Below are 7,570 nucleotides of genomic sequence, written 5' to 3' on the forward strand. Positions count from 1 at the left end.
GGGGCGTGTTTTGCCTTGTCCTTTTGAATGGAGAACCTTGTTAGGAATTTTTTGGTCAGGTCTTCAAAGCTGGAGATTGATCCTGGCGGTAAGCTGTCGAACCACTTCATGGCTGACTTGGTGAGAGTGGTGGGGAAGGCTTTGCACCGAATTGCGTCGGATGCGTCGACTAAGTACATTCTGCTCCTGAAGTTGCTGAGGTGGTGACTTGGATCGGTGGTGCCGTCGTAGAGGTCCATATCTGGTGGCTTGAAGTTTCGCGGTACCTTCTCCTTCATGATCTCTTGTGTGAAGGGATCATGATTACTTTCGGGAGTGGTGCCGCGTGTTGTCCGATCTTTCAGATTGGCTTCTATCTTTCGTAGTTTTTCTTCTAATTCTCTGCGTTTGCGAGCCTCCCTTCTTAGATCCTGTTCAGTCTCTTTCTGCTTTTTTATGTCCTCTTCGAGTTGTCTCAGCCGGCTTTGTTGTGCCCGGACTGTCTCCAGAATCTCTGAACTCTTTTCCCTTCCAGGATTTTGTGGATCCTTGTTAGGGAGTGTACCTTTTGGATGATTCTGTTTGTTTCCCCCTGGAGTGTGTGGTGATAGAGGGCGGTCTGGTCGTTCTCCGGTGTCAACTTCCTCTTCTTGTTCTGATGTAGGATGGTCATTGTTGGGAGAGTCGTCCGCCATGGTAAAGGGATGACTTCCAGGTCCCCGGCAACGGCGCCAATGTTCCGAGGGTTACCTGAAACTGTAGCTCGGTCGTCTGACAAGGCCCGAGGTGGGGGGTCTGTGACCCGAGCTTGATGTGTTGAACGGCGGGGGGTGTACCTGCAAAGACACTCCGATGCCTAAGTTAGCATGGGTCCAAGCAGATATCGAGTAGAATTAGAGTATGAGTTATACCTGGGTGCTCCAGTGTATTTATAGTAGTTGGCTGTGATCTTCCCTGGATAAGATATTCTTATCTTATCTTATCTTCTGGGAGTCTTATCTTTATCTTTGTGGAACCGCCTTTCCCAGGCCCTTTCGGCCTTTAGGTTTTGGGCTTAGTTCCTTCTGATGGGCCTTCTTTGGCCTATTTGTCCGAGGTCCGACCTCGGGCTTGAGCCTTGAGGCGAGGTCGGACTCTCGATTAGCTTGCCGAGTTTGGAGAGCTCGGTCAGGGTATGAACACCTCCCAACAAGCGCTTCTTTAATGTCAATAGCTTGACAGTGGCTCTCATGGAGCCACAAGGTGATCAGGTCAATGTTGTATAGTTGTCTACACCAAACTTAGAGTTTGGATATAGGATCTTAACACCAAACTTAGAGTTTGGTTGTGGCCTCACAACACCAAACTTAGAGTTTGACTGTGTGGGTCCTTCTTGACTCTGAACTGAGGGAAGCTCTTCATGCTTACTCTCTTCTGTCACAGAGGGATGTCCATGTGCCTTGAACACAAGGTATTCCCCATTCAATTGAAGGACTAATTCTCCTCTATTGACATCTATCACAGCTCCTGCTGTGGCTAGGAAAGGTCTTCCGAGGATGATGCAATCATCCTCTTCTTTCCTAGTGTCTAAGATTATGAAATCAGCAGGGATGTAAAGGCCTTCAACCTTTACCAGCACGTCCTCTACTATTCCATAGGCTTGTCTCATTGACTTGTCAGCCAGTTGTAATGAGAACAAGGCAGGTTGTACCTCAATGATCCCCAGCTTCTCCATTACAGAGAGTGGCATAAGATTTATCCCTGACCCCAGATCACACAGAGCTTTTTCAAAGATCATGGTGCCTATGGTACAGGGTATTAAGAACTTGCCAGGATCTTGTTTCTTTTGAAGTAGAATTTTCTGAATCCAAGTATCCAGTTCATTAATGAGCAAGGGAGGTTTACTTTCCCAAGTCTCATTACCAAACAACTTGGCATTCAGCTTCATGATAGCTCCTAAATATTGAGCAACTTGCTCTCCAGTTACATCTTCATCTTCTTCAGAGGATGAATAGTCTTCAGAGCTCATGAATGGCAGAAGGAGATTTAATGGAATCTCTATGGTCTCTGTATGAGCCTCAGATTCCTTTGGATCCTTAATAGGAAACTCCTTCTTGCTTGAGGGACGTCCCAGGAGGTCTTTTTCACTAGGATTTTCGTCCTCCTCCTCCCTTGTGCATTCGGCCATATTAACTATGTCAATGGCCTTGCACTCTCCCCTTGGATTTTCTTCTGTATTGCTTGGGAGAATACTGGGAGGAGTTTCAATGACTTTCTTACTCAGCTGACCCACTTGTGCCTCCAAATTTCTAATGGAGGATCTTGTTTCACTCATGAAACTAAAAGTGGCTTTTGACAGATCAGAGACTACATTGGCTAAATTAGAAGTATTTTGTTCAGAATTCTCTGTCTGTTGCTGAGAGGATGATGGATATGGCTTGCTATTGCCCAGCCTATTACGTCCACCATTGTTAAAACCTTGTTGAGGTTTTTGTTGATTCTTCCATGAGAAATTTGGATGATTTCTCCATGATGAGTTATAGGTGTTTCCATAAGGTTCACCCATGTAATTAACCTCTGCCATGGCAGGATTCTCAGGATCATAAGCTTCTTCAGAAGCTGCCTCTCTAGTACTGTTGGATGCATGTTGCAATCCATTCAGATTTTGAGAGATCATGTTGACTTGTTGAGTCAACACTTTGTTCTGAGCCAATATGGCATTCAGAGTATCAATTTCAAGAACTCCTTTCTTCTGAGGTATCCCATTGTTCACGGAATTCCTCTCAGAAGTGTACATGAATTGGTTGTTTGCAACCATGTCAATGAGTTCTTGAGCCTCTTCAGGCGTTTTCTTCAGGTGAATAGATCCACCTGCAGAATGGTCCAATGACATTTTCGAAAATTCAGAGAGACCATAATAGAATATATCTAATATGGTCCATTCTGAAAACATGTCAGATGGACATCTTTTGGTCAGCTGTTTGTATCTTTCCCAAGCTTCATAGAGGGATTCACCATCTTTTTGTTTGAAGGTTTGAACATCCACTCTCAGCTTGCTTAGCTTTTGAGGAGGAAAGAACTTATCCAAGAAGGTAGTGACCAGCTTATCCCATGAGTCCAGGCTATCCTTGGGTTGTGAATCCAACCATACTCTAGCTCTGTCTCTTACAGCAAAAGGGAAAAGCATGAGTCTGTAGACTTCAGGATCAACTCCATTCGTCTTTACAGTCTCACAGATCTGCAAGAACTCAGTTAAAAACTGATAAGGATCTTCAGATGGAAGTCCATAAAACTTGCAGTTTTGTTGCATTAAAGCAACTAGTTGAGGTTTCAGCTCAAAGTTGTTGGCTCCAATGGCAGGAATGGAGATGCTTCTTCCATCAAACTTGGATGTTGGCTTTGTGAAGTCACCAAGCATTCTCCTTGCATTATTATTATTATTTTCGGCTGCCATCTCTTTCTCTTGTTCGAAAATTTCTAAAAGGTTGCTTCTGGATTGTTGTAATTTAGCTTCTCTTAATTTTCTCTTCAGAGTCCTTTCAGGTTCTGGATCAATTTCAACAAGAGTGCCTTTATCCCTATTCCTGCTCATATGAAAGAGAAGAAAACAAGAAAAGAAAGAGGAATCCTCTATGTCACAGTATAGAGATTCCTTTATGTTAGTAGAAAAAGAAGGGGTAGAAGAATGAAGAGGGAGATTCGGATGTTGGATGAAGAGAGGTGAAGAGAAGTGTTAGTAATTAAATAATTAAATAGAAGAAGAAAAGAAAAGAGAAATTTCGAAAATAATTTTGAAAAGGGGTAATTAGAATTAAAACATGAAACAATTAGTTAATTAAAAATAATTTTTGAAAAAGAGAGAGATATTTTCGAAAATAGAAGAGGGAGAATTAGTTAGGTGGTTTTGAAAAAGATAAGAAACAACAAAAAGTTAGTTAGTTGTTTGAAAAAGATTTGAAATCAAATTGAAAAAGATACGAAGATAGCAAGTTAGATAAGATATTTTGAAATAAAAAAAAGATAAGATAAAAAGATAAATTTTTTTTTTTTGAAAAAGATAAGATAAGAGATAAAAAAGATTTAATTTAAAAATTTGAAATTATTTACTTCACTAACAAGAAACTACAAGATAAGATTCTAGAACTTAAAGATTGAACCTTTCTTAGCAAGAAAGTAACAAACTTCAAACTTTTGAACCAATCACATTAATTGTTAGCTAATTTTCGAAAATTAGATATAAAGATAAGAGAAAGATTTTGAAAATATTTTGAAAAAGATTTTTGAAATTTTCGAAAATGAAAAAAAAAATGAAAAAGATATGATTTTTGAAAAAGATTTTGAAAAGATAAGATTTTTAAAATTGAAATTTTGACTTGACTTGTAAGAAACAACTAATTTTAAAAAAATTTTGACCAAGTCAACCCAAAATTTCGAAAATTTGGAGGGAAATAAGGAAAAGATATTTTTTTGATTTTGAATTTTTAATTATGAGAGAGAAAACAACAAAATACTCAATGCATGAAATTTTTAGATCAAAACAATGAATGTATGCAAGAATGCTATGAATGTCAAGATGAACACCAAGAACACTTTGAAGATCATGATGAACATCAAGACATATTTTTGAAAATTTTTGATGCAAAGAAAACATGCAAGACACCAAACTTAGAAATCTTTAATGCATGACTCTAACAAACCAAAATGCATATGAAAAACAACAAACAACACAAACAAGAAATCATCAAGATCAAACAGAGGACTTATCAAGAACAACTTGAAGATCATGAAAACACTATGAATGCATAGGATTTTCGAAAAATGCAAGAAAAATTTTTAAAGCATGCAATTGACACCAAACTTAAAAATTGACTCAAGACTCAAACAAGAAACACAAAATATTTTTTTTTGGTTTTTATGATTTTCTAATTTTTTTGGATTTTTAATTAATATTTTCGAAAATAAAGTTAGAAAAACGAAAAATAAAAGAAAAATTTTGAAAAAGATTTTTGAAAAGAAAAATTACCTAATCTGAGCAACAAGATGAACCGTCAGTTGTCCAAACTCGAACAATCCCCGGCAACGGCGCCAAAAACTTGGTGGACGAAATTGTGATCCATGTTCTAACTATTTTGAGATGAAAGCTTCTTATGGCACTGGTTGAATTCACAACTCCGTTCAACTAACCAGCAAGTGTACTGGGTCGTCCCAGTAATAAACCTTACGCGAGTAAGGGTCGATCCCACAGAGATTGTTGGTATGAAGCAAGCTATGGTCACCTTGTAAATCTCAGTCAGGCAGATAAAATTATGGAATTTAGAAAATCAAACAATAAAAAGAAAAGAAATAATAAAAGGGATACTTATGCAGCCTCATTGGTGGGAATTTCAGATAAGCGCATGGAGATGCTGTATGGCTCAAGGACGCCTGCTCTCCTATTGCTTCAACTCAATCCTTCTTACTCCTTTCCATGGCAAGCTGTGTATAGGGGTTCACCATCAGCGGTGGCTACTTTCAATCCTCTCGGGAAAATGGTCCTCTGCGGCTGTCACTCGCATGGCTAATCGTCTGGAGGCATCACCCATGGTTGATGGCTACATCCCATCCTCGCAGTGAAAACTACGCTCACGCACTCTGTCACAGCACGGCTAATCACTGGTTGGTTCCCGCGCCTACTGGAATAGAATCCCTTGATTCTTTTGCATTTGTCATCACGCCCAGCACTTGCAAGTCTGAAGCACGTCACAGTCATTCATTACCGGAATCCTACTCGGAATACCACAGACAAGGTGAGACTTTCCGGATTCCCAGGATCCTACTCGGAATACCACAGACAAGGTGAGACTTTCCGGATCCTCATAAATGCCGCCATCTATCTAGCTTATACCACGAAGATTCTGTTGGGGAATCTAAGAGATACACATTCAAGCTCGGTTACATGTAGAACGGAAGTGGTTGTCAATCACGTGCGTTCATAAGTGAGAATGATAATGAGGGTTATCTAATCATCACATTCATGTTCTTAGGTGAGAATGAATATCTTGGAATAAGAATAAGAGAGATTTGAATAAAAGAAAATAGAACTGCATTAATACTTGAGGTACAGCAGAGCTCCCACCCTTAATCTATGGTGCAGAAACTCCACCGTTGAAATACATAAGCAAAAGGTTCAGGCATGGCCGAATGCCAGCCCCCTAAAACGTGATCAATAGCCTCTTAGGATGAAGAATAAAACAAAACTGAGACCAAAGATGTCTAATACATTAGTAAATCATCCTATTTATAATAAACTAGCTCCTAGGGTTTACATGAGTAAGTAATTGATGCATAAATCCACTTTCGGAGCCCACTTGGTGTATGCTTGGGCTGAGCTTGATCAATCCACGAATCTGAGGCTTCTCTTGGAGTTGAACTCCGAGTTATGACGTGTTTTGGGCGTTCAACTCCGGATCATGACGTTTTTCTGGCGTTTAACTCCAGACAGCAGCATGTACTTGGCGTTCAACGCCAAGTTACGTCGTCAATTTCCGAATAAAGTATGAACTATTATATATTGCTGGAAAGCGCTGGATGTCTACTTTCCAACGCTGTTGAGCGCGCGCCAATTGGAGTTCTGTAGCTCCAGAAAATCCATTTCGAGTGCAGGGAGGTCAGATTCCAACAGCATCAGCAGTCCTTTTGTCAGCCTTTTCAGAGTTTTGCTCAAATCCCTCGATTTCAGTCAGAATTTACCTGAAATCACAGAAAAACACACAAACTCATAGTAAAGTCCAGAAATGTGAATTTAACATAAAAACTAATGAAAACATCCCTAAAAGTAGCTTGAACTTGCTAAAAACTGCTTAAAAACAATGCCAAAAAGCGTATAAATTATCCGCTCATCAATGGGGAAGAGTGGATGGATGTGAATGGTGAAGAGGGTAATTGGGAAGAGAGATTGAGGTGATTGGTGAAGGGTTTTGGGAAAGAGTGTTTATTGGGAAGAGTAAAATAGGATTAGGAGGTAAGGTGGGAATATGTTAGGTGGGGATCCTGTAGGGTCCACAGATCCTGAGGTGTCAAGGAATTCCATCCCTGCACCAAATAGGCATGTAGAATGCCTTTGCACACCATTCTGGCGTTTAAATGCCGAGTAGTGCATGTTCTGGGCGTTCAACGCCCATGTAAAGCATGTTTCTGGCGTTGAACGCCAGTTTCATGCTTGTTACTGGCGTTCAGCGCCAGCTTTTCTTCTAGGCACATTCTTGGCGTTCAGCGCCAGAATGTTGCTTGTTTTTGGCGTTTAGCGCCAGATTCATGCTCTGTTCTGGCGTTGAACGCCAGCCAGATGCTCCTTACTGGCGTTGAACGCCAGCCTGTGCTTCCTCCAGGGTGTGATTTTTCTTCTGCTGTTTTTGATTCTGTTTTTAATTTTATATTTTTTTCGTGACTCCATATGATCATGTACCTAATAAAACACAAAATAACAATAGAATAAAATAAAATAAAAATTAGATAAATATCATTGGGTTGCCTCCCAACAAGCGCTTCTTTAACGTCAATAGCTTGACAGTGGCTCTCATGGAGCCACAAGGTGATCAGGTCAATGTTGTATAGTCCCAACACCAAACTTAGA

Source organism: Arachis stenosperma, chromosome 9 (genome assembly GCF_014773155.1).
Source record: "Arachis stenosperma cultivar V10309 chromosome 9, arast.V10309.gnm1.PFL2, whole genome shotgun sequence".
Taxonomy (NCBI): Eukaryota; Viridiplantae; Streptophyta; class Magnoliopsida; order Fabales; family Fabaceae; genus Arachis; species Arachis stenosperma.